This window comes from Penaeus japonicus, unplaced genomic scaffold (assembly GCF_977035675.1).
Source record: "Penaeus japonicus unplaced genomic scaffold, GWHDUDI00000001_assembly GWHDUDI00000013, whole genome shotgun sequence".
Classification (NCBI taxonomy): Eukaryota; Metazoa; Arthropoda; class Malacostraca; order Decapoda; family Penaeidae; genus Penaeus; species Penaeus japonicus.
In genome coordinates, this window is record NW_028234415.1 from 3,599,048 (window position 1) to 3,608,783 (window position 9,736).

The window sequence follows — 9,736 nt, forward strand, 5'->3', positions numbered from 1 at the left end:
ATAGTAACAATAATGAAACATGATGATGATGATAACAACATACTGTCAATTTAGAGAAATCAACTGAAACTATACGGTGACAACCTAATTGACGCTGATTCCATGCAAATCATTATAAACTCAAAAGGCATCACAGGTCACGAGATAAGTTATCAAAAGGGGAAAAAAATATAAAATCAATATTCAACTTCCATTGGTGTTTAAAGACTGCCCAATCCACTTTGCGAATAAATAGGTCATAATAAAACACGGCTACATCTAGATGATGTGTCAAAATAATTTGGCGTTTTCCTAAAATTAAACCAAGTATTTCTTTGATCTTAAAAGTATCTAGAGAGAGAGAGAGAAAGAGAGAGAGAGAGAGAGAGAGAGAGAGAGAGAGAGAGAGAGAGAGAGAGAGAGAGAGAGAGAGAGAGAGAGAGAGAGAGAGAGAGAGAGAAAGAGAGAAGAGAGGAGAGAGAGAGAGAAGAGAAGAGAGAGAGAAGAGAGAGAGAGAGAGAGAGAGAGAGAGAGAGAGAGAGAGAGAGAGAGAGAGAGAAAGAGAGAGAGAAAGAGAGAGAGAAGAGAGAGAGAGAGAGAGAGAGAGAGAGAAAGAGAGAGAGAGAGAGAGAGAGAGAGAGAGAGAGAGAGAGAGAGTGAGTGAGTGAGTGAGTGAGTGAGTGAGTGAGTGAGTGAGTGAGTGAGTGAGTGTGTGTGTGTGTGTGTGTGTGTGTGTGTGTGTGTGTGTGTGTGTGTGTGTGTGTACGTGCGGGCGAGTTCGAAACAAGAAAGAAAACTATGACATATATTCCTTTGCCTCTGTAGTGTGTCAGTGAAAATGGGGTCGAATATAAAAAGCCGATCTTAAGCTGTATTCATCATCGGCAGCCAGTGATTCCAACACTCTGCCGGTCATATAACCTTTGACGTATCGGTCAATCGCAGAGCAGTTGTGCATTTCGCCCAGCTCCATGACCCTGGGTAGCACGTGCAGATTCATAATGAGAGAAGTGCTGTGTTAACTCATTCACTCACGTAATCACAAACTCACTCACTGACCCACACATTCACCCCTTCATTCATTCATTCATTCATTCACTCATCAGCCTCACCAGTGAATCTCTCGACACTTGAAATAACAGTCCCTGGACCTGGGAATTTTCTTATCGTTTTAGTATGAAGAGTTAATAACATTCAATAAAAGCAGTGGTAAAGAGAGGTGGGGGGGGGAGGAGCCTGATCGGGAGAGGATAGACAGGAAGGAGAGTGTAGACACGCCCACAACAGGGGGTATCCGTCCATGGAAGAGGGTGGAGGAATCAGCAAGGAGAAAAAAATGAACAGGCAGGGAAAGTCAAATAAAAAGAAGGAAAATAATTAGAATACCGAAGGAAAAAAATGACGGGAAGAAAAAAATGTATTTCTCAAAGCTAATGAATCATACTAGGTAAGAAATTCTGTTAACAAAAAATCCCAGAGTAACCCGGCGCTTTCTATAAATATTCATTTTCCGTAATCAGAAAGTAATTCGGTGCTTCATATAAACTTTGCTTTAACCTAATGTTTCCCTGCTAGATACATCTAACACCACCTTCACATTTTCGAGTCAGTAAGAAAGTTGTCCCTATCGAGCTTATCAAGTTTAAAGTGTCCTGAAGGAAAGAGAGTTAACAGCAATGCCCCAACAATACAGCAAACAGACAGAACACAGGCCACAACAATGACCCAATCCGGCCATCTTCACTTGTTGAGGTTACTATTCACACAAGCTTAGTTCCAAATCAAACCACGCCCCTTGTCCCGAGTACCCTTATATTTGTTAATAATCCTTCTAATCCTATGGATACCCGGTTGCAAATCCTCTTACATCCCCTTCTCCATACCAATCACTTGTATCGTGCAACCCCTATTTTCTATCCCAACCAATCATCTCTCAGACGTCAGTCCCCCATTATCCGTTCCAATCTCTTGTCTTCTATACAACTTCACATTCGCCATCCTAATTACGAATCTCTTATTTAACTTCCCATTCCCGTTTACAATCATAAATCTCTTACACAAACCCCTCTACCCTTCCCCCCCAGCCCGAAACTTCTGCCTTCTCCCCCCTCCCCCCCCCTGCCCCTCCCAGTCGCGTGTTACCTAACAATCATGCGTCAATGGTACTTCCTGTCCTACTTCCCACCTCAATGGCGGCGTTTTAATTGTTTTCATTACGTATACACAGTTGTTCGCTTTTCCTAGAGGGGGGAGGGGTGGGGGCAGAGTAAGCAGGAGGCAGGCACCCGCACTCCCACATGTTTCAATCATGTTGGAGTCTGTGTGTGAGGCAACGTAATGGGTTTAAGGGAGTGACAGAGGATCCAATTACTGGTGGGATTTACACCTATTGGAATACCTGGGAACAAACTGGATTTGAAACGAAGTGTCGAGTATCTGGATAGCTTTGTGACATCGGCATGTGAAGACGTCTGTGTCCGGGCTGTGTTGTTGTATAACGAGAGTAACAAAATGACATCAGAACAGGAGCTGAAACACGATAGAATAGCAACCAACAACATAGCATGGATTACCACATACCAGAAATACTTCCTAAAACTACACTCGCCATCATTTTTTTTTTCTTTCCAGGGAAACGTGACATCGCAAACGACCGACGTCAATATCGTAACAGCCCAACTATTGCAGCATATCCTGCCTTTGTACCCGAGAGCCCAGCAGGAAGCCCTCGTACGATGCCCGCGAGTGAGCAGAAGGAGAACGTGGGAGGGGCGGCGAAAACTTCCGCTGAAGACGACTTGAGAACGGCGCGAATAACCAACCGTCTCTTTCGTCGTTCAAGGACAACTTTCCTTCCGTTCCGCCTCCTTCATTGATAACAAAGACACATCAAGTCGATACGAAAACAATAACCGTCAAGCTAAGAGTATCGGCATATGCGTGGCGCCATTTCAGTAGTCAAGGTGACAACAAGGTTTCAAACTAGTAATAGTCTTCAGATATATATATTATTACCTGCAGCAGTCAAACCGAAACAAAACTGTCATGATAAGCAATTCATTCCAGAAGAACAAATAAAAAAGAAAATATGAGAGGAGAGTTACTCGTTCATTATAATAACTTGCTGATAGCATTATATATAAAGTCACAGACGATCACTTGCAAAGGACTGCAGTCATAGTGATTGAATGTTGAAGACTGAAAAAGGTTTTAATATATATAAACTTGAATATTACTTCCCCTCTCAACCGCTAAATGAGTTTTTGTATGTTTCTCTGAGGCGCAAAACGTTCATGTCTGTAAGAACGTGCATACTTGTGCGTGCGCACTCACTCACGCACGCGCACACGCACTCACTCATGCATGCACACACACAACCGGCATGATCATTTTTACATAACCATAGAAACTTGTCGCCTCGCGCCACAACTTTCCCTCAATAAAAGTGAAATGACGGCGACGACTTATCAATCCCGAGCAATCCCGTTTTACGCGGTTTCGCACCACAGCGAAAACGTTATGCTTACCGGTGGTTTCGGCCGCGTCGCGCGCCGGCGCATAAGAATGGCAACAAGCGAAGCCCTCACCAGAAGCAGACACGGAAGATCAAAGACTCACCGACGTTCCGAAATTCCCTCAAACGTTTGTGCGACTCGTCAGCCTAGAGTAGAGGGGAGACTCTCTCTTGCCACAGTCGCCAAAGAGACGACCACGTACCTATACAACCACTATAAAACGCTACGTAAAAGAAGGACCGTTCAGATATACGACCACGTACATCTGAGTGGCTGCCGGCGGCGCATCTCCACACTCTCGGCCTGACCGCTCCACCGCCGCCACCAAGGAAGCCACCAGATTTCACTCGCCCATAAAACTGGTGCAATTGCCCTTCCTTAAAACTCTTTCTCACTCATGATCTTCATCGCTAGCCTATCTACATGATGAGGCGCCATTACCTCGGCCGTCACGATCGCTTCAAACTCCGGAATCCTATTTATACAAGACGCACATATTGCGGTTCTCGTTGCGTGAAAGCACAACGGACACCGCTACTTCGACACTCGAAAGCACTTGCAGATATTTATCTTTTAAAAAGTGTTTTATTTTGAAGATATTCTCAGATAAAGCTCTCAGGTACGTATATCCCCGGATATACTTGCGCTCAAAAAAGCAAACAGCTAACAAGTAAACAAATTTTGGAAGAGTCAACAGAAAAAAAACACTGTTATAGCTACAATCTTTATCATCATATCCATTTGCAACATATGCTCAAGCTCTCCCTGTTGTGAGGTTGCATCGCGTGGCAGGACCGAGCGTGAAACATGTCCCTGTCGTTCTTGCATCATCTCTCTTTTGTTGCACTGGTATTTACGCTGCGGTCATTATATCATCTGCTGGAAGGCCGGAAGTCTTTGTTGCTGCAAGGGAAGCGCAACTCTACCGGCGCGCGCTATTGCACACGTCTGTAACCCCAAGGATTAACGGTATGATTTTTTTTTCTTCAGAAATAAGGTCTCTAATGACGTCGCACGCTAAACAGGATGCTTGATGTATAAAAAGATATGACCCAAGAACACACGAGATCGCACGGACATACCAGCACATGTGCACATACGCACAAACGCACACACACACATGCAGGGACACACACACACACACACATAAACACGAAACCCTCAATGATATCTTACGGCTCATCGGAATCCCCTTGTCATCCTCCTTTCATAAAGCCGAGTCAATGCCCTGCCATACAGGACCTTTCCGACCTTTAGATTACGCGAGACCGTCTGGCGTTTCCTTGGACCACGGACACCCCCCCCCCCCATTTCTCTACTTAAATAATACGTATTGCGTCACTTATCGCGTTAGGAATAAGGGCCTAATAAGGGCCTAATTCCCCGCCTCATGACAATCTCAAGAAGGAGAAGCTGAAGCGACCTCGATACTCGCACGACCCTGAAAATACGTGACACGGCGTCCCGACCGAGCCTGTCCTTCACACAGTCGATTGTAAGTAACAAAAGCGGTATTTCAGACCATTTCTATTTTTATTTATTCTTATTTCTTTCTTTCAATCCACCTTCACGCACGCTCAGCGACGAAGGCAGTGGTGATGAGTCGGCACTTCCCTCGAGATGTGGAGCGGCAGAAGGAGCAACACGGGTCCTGGCTGATCCTCATTTGTAGTACTGGGAAGCGGATTTGATTTCGATTGATCTGCTTTCTATAATTAGATGCCGGGCACGAGAAAGAATCGCATAATGACACTAATATTCCAAACTAAAGTAGCGTTGTTGATACTGAATATCTTACGGGAGTTTAGTATGAAGCCAAACGAACGAAGGTACAAAACCGAAAAAAGATAGATAAAAATAGGCTGCATTATTTTGCATTGCTACGGCAATCCACAATAAAATCTTACTGCAAGATCTGTCACAACCCCTTTGCCGAGTGCAAGAATCGCATCCAGGAAACGTCTGGCATTCGCTTGACCTTTTCAACTAGAAAGAATCTTTGTGAGAGTTTCCCTTGCTCTGACCTTACGCTACGCTTCCCTCCGTCACGCTGCACGCCGCCCTTATCTCTCCGGTCCCTTTCCCCTTCTGTTCGTGCGCTCTCGCTGGTTCTCGGTCGTCGTAAACTCTTTATTCGAACGACCAACAAGATAGATCTCTCCGCCGAGACGAGCAATTAACCAGACGCTCCCGCCATGAGGGATGACCTTCCTCCTTCGTCTGTCCCCCACCCACGTCTCACTTCCGGCGCGCGCTCGCCACCTACGCACGGCCTTGCTGGCATCATCATATGGCACCAAGGTCAGAAAACCTTCGTACGTTCTCCCTCGGCGGCGGCGTCGGCTACTGTGCCCGCAGGAATCCTCATGGTCGGTGACAGGGAAGAATAGTCATCGAAGAGCTAGACCTAGACGTAGACGACCACGCCCGTCTACGAATGACGTGCTATGTGTTGAGAACAAAGAAAAATGACTAATCAGCTATTCATATTCTTATCAAAATTACCTGCCTCGTTAATATCGCGACCATTCTACGAATTACACAGTACACACACAAAAAACAACAAAGGAAATGACTAACAGGCTGTTAATACTAATACCATCGTCATCAAAATCAAATTAATTACCAGTCATAATAATTTTGAAAAAAAAAACGTAAATCAGGAAATTAATATGACAAAAAAGCCCCTATTACAGAAGATTATGAACAATCATAATAAAAAAGTGACAGCAAGCACTAATAATAACAGTACTTACACTAATAAGAGATGCTAACAATGATCATGGAAAAAAACAGCAATACTACCATTCTTACTAGTAACAGTTGTAGTTAAAAAATACAAACTACATCTATACGGAAGATCAAAAACTACTTAGATATATAGGTGTCCCTTTCCAATATTATATCTTGTCAGTTTGCAGTGCGTACTTATTAAAAAAAAAAAGATAGCATTTACTTTCTGATATAAAATAAGATTTCCCACTTAGCATTATTCATTTAAATTAGAACAGCTTCTCCATTAGCTCTTGAAAATCTTAAATGCATTTGGACCCATGCGATGAATTTTATCCTAACGAAAATAATGATTATTGCGGTATATATTTGATAAAAAGATCAGCTAATAATTAACTGCCTCCCGCCTGTATGCTAAAAAATGAACCTCCGAACAAGAAGAAATCCCTTTGTCTTATTGAAAAGAAAAAAAAAGGAAGATATAAGAATAATCTTATTTTCGAAATGAATAAAAGAAAGATAAGGAAAGCTCTGCCCTAAAATCCGAAGACAATGAATTAGAACAATATGGAGGAAGTCCACCTGACCCCAAACGCCCAAGATAAAATAAAAGAAAGCAGTTTCCTTCCCCCCCCCCACCCCTTACGACAACAAACACTTTCTCTCGTCTAATTCCCTTCTATCCACAATCTTTTATTTCTACCTTTGATCCCCCAACCGCGTCTCTGCCATTCATAAACAAACTCGATCTCAGTCCTCTGTCTGTCTCTGTCTGTCTGTCTGTCTGTCTGTCTGTCTGTCTGTCTGTCTGTCTGTCTGTCTGTCTGTACTCTCTCCCTCCAATTCATTCATTCATTCATTCATTCATTCCCTCTTTCCTTCCTTCTCCCTTCCTCTTTCCCTCCCTCCCTCCCTCCCTCTTTCCCTCTCTCCCTCCTTCCTTCCCTCACCCTTACTCCCTCCCCTTCCTCACCCTTACTCCCTCTCCCTCCCCCGCCACCATCTCCCCCACAAAAGACGACGAAAGCACCGGCAATGGGCAAAGTAGAACAACAGCCTCCCTCCCTCCCTCTCGGTGAGATTTCCGTTCGGTCGGTAAACAAAGGTCGGTTTGTTGGCCTTACTGTGTGTCACCCGGCGTCGTTTCTTCTTCTCCTTCTCCTCTTGGTAACTCACCTGCAAAGTGACAAGACAAAAATCATCAGTAAAAGAAAGAAAAATATTTATTACACAAAAACACTTCATCGTGACATTGTGAGAAACAGGATTATCTGAGAAATGTCATGACTCGGTGACTTCCGCGAGTCCATTCTCGCTACTTCAATGTAACGTTCTACATATTCGTCGTGAGGCTAATGCAATTATAACTGCACATTGCAACTGTTACGATGGCTACCACGAGGAACTACTGGACGGTGGGAAATATTTCTACTGGAATATAACAGTAGATGACCATGACCTTCCATGTATAAATCATGCATGAATTGATGTCGTTCTAAAATGTGTGGAAGTTCAGCCAGACTGGGCACATGCTATTGTTTTTCTCTGGCTTTTTGCTCGACGTATAGTGTTCTGTAATTACGCTAGAAAGATATACTTTACTATAAATATGTATGAAAAATATTTATAAAAATCCGTTTCGAATATTTCATAAAGAAGGGAGTACTCTTTATCTTGTTCCTCAACTTACGTGTTTCACTTGATATTGTTCCTTTCTTGTCCGTACATGTATACCTTAAACTTGGATGTGTGTTTGTTTATAACTGTACCTCGCCCCCTTCCATCCCCTATCCCAACTCAGGCCTCCGTCTGTCTATCCGCCTGTCCTTGTCGTGTAGGGGATATCTGCTAGACGTCAAAATCGACAAATCGACACCGACACTCAATCTAATCACTTCCTTTGATGAAGTGTCCTTGGGAGACGAGACTGACAGAAGGATCTCCACGAAAACGGATGTACGTGGAGACATTGCCACACCGGAGAGGGTGATGAGAACAGGAGAGGAAGAAGCAAAGATAGCGCTGATAAACGATACGAGAACGAAAGTAAATGACGCAGTTTGGTGAGGGGGCAGAGGGCGAGAGGAGGCGCCCTTTTGAAGGTGACGACACGGCACGTATGCAGGCAGGAGATTCGGCTCGCGAGTCTCCTATGGCGAGGGTGGGCGGACGACCTCCTCCGCCTCACCTGCACATTGAGGGCACATGCGGTCGCACCTGTGCTAGCCAACACCTCGAGGCCGTCAAATATCGACGTGGGAATCAAAGACCTTTTCACGGCGAAGCATTGACAGCCTCACAAAATGCCCGTTCAGCTTGGAACCTCTACCACAGCCCTCAAAAAGCTGGGATAAAAACTACCACTCGACAACCACGCTTGGTATCACCTGGGTTAGACAGCGGCCGTTGACCACGAGGTTCCATGCCGCCACCTCAGTCTCTGTGTTGCTTAATCTATACAAACAAAGACAAAATATATATACTACAGGTCTGGTTTCGATTAAGCGATGTATGGACGGAAAGATAAACAGCAACAGGCAGGTCAGTTTATCACCAAGTCTGTAAAAGAAGCTGTCCACTACGACGCATGGTGGGAAGAGCCAGTGGTGTTGGAGATGACGGAATATGGATTCTCGGGTTTGTGTTGTTTACGGTCTTATGGAAGACCTTGAACGTTGAAGGGAATGGCCATATTTACGCTATGGACTAATGTAAATCGATCCGGTTTGCTTATCGATACAGATAAAAAATAAGAAAAAAATATATGTCATTTAGATGCCATTGTTATTTTCATCAAAATAAGTTCAGCAAGTATCAGTCAAGAAAAAAATACATTGTCTGTGTTTACGATGATTTCAATAATATTTTCCACATGGACCCTTAAAAATACTCCTAAACGGCGCTGGACAACACACAAGAAATGTCATTACTAAATTTAAAGTTGGTAAAACCCAGTTTCCCATGATTCCAATTTGGGACGCCTCCACACCTCCACACGTAGGACGCAGGTTACGTGAGTCAGTGTTTGTGTGTGTGTGTGTGTACATCTCGGACATGAATTTCAATATGGTTCGTTACCTATGTTGGCACATTAAAAATAAACAAAATGATCCATGCAGTCATATCCCGAAACGTGTATCGCTTCGCTCCCCTGGTAAAGAAGTATGAGTCACCTGTGTACATAATGGAACACCTGTTGGCCGACCCAGCACACAGGTGTATACATAAACGCTAACCCACTCTAATATAATGAGTCACTCGCCCTTCGGTATCACCTACTTTTTTATATTGTAGGTCTTAAGTTTTATACTGTGTATGCGTGTGCGTGCGTGCGTGCGTGCGTGCGTGTGCGTGTGTGCGTGCTTGCGTGCGTATGTGTGTGTACGTGCGCGTGTGCATGCACGTGAGTGCGTGCGTGCGTGCGTGCGTGCGTGCGTGCGTGCGTGCGTGCGTGCGTGCGTGCGTGCGTGCGTGCGTGCGTGCGTGCGTGCGTGCGTGCGTGCGTGCGT

General features: G+C 44.5%; 1 protein-coding gene across 6 annotated transcripts in view; it reads right to left on the bottom strand.

Annotated features, from left to right (window-relative positions):
- The window catches only part of bif (protein phosphatase 1-binding protein bifocal), a 110,814-nt gene that overhangs the window by 78,214 nt on the left and 22,864 nt on the right, over positions 1–9,736 (bottom strand). For 2 of the 6 annotated variants that reach the window (XR_015191508.1, XR_015191507.1), the window contains exon 2: positions 7,352–7,403. The exons of the other annotated variants lie outside the window; for them this stretch is intronic. The gene's annotated coding sequence lies outside the window, so the exon portion shown is untranslated. The remainder of the gene's footprint in view (positions 1–7,351; positions 7,404–9,736) is intronic. 6 annotated transcript variants of the gene reach the window in all.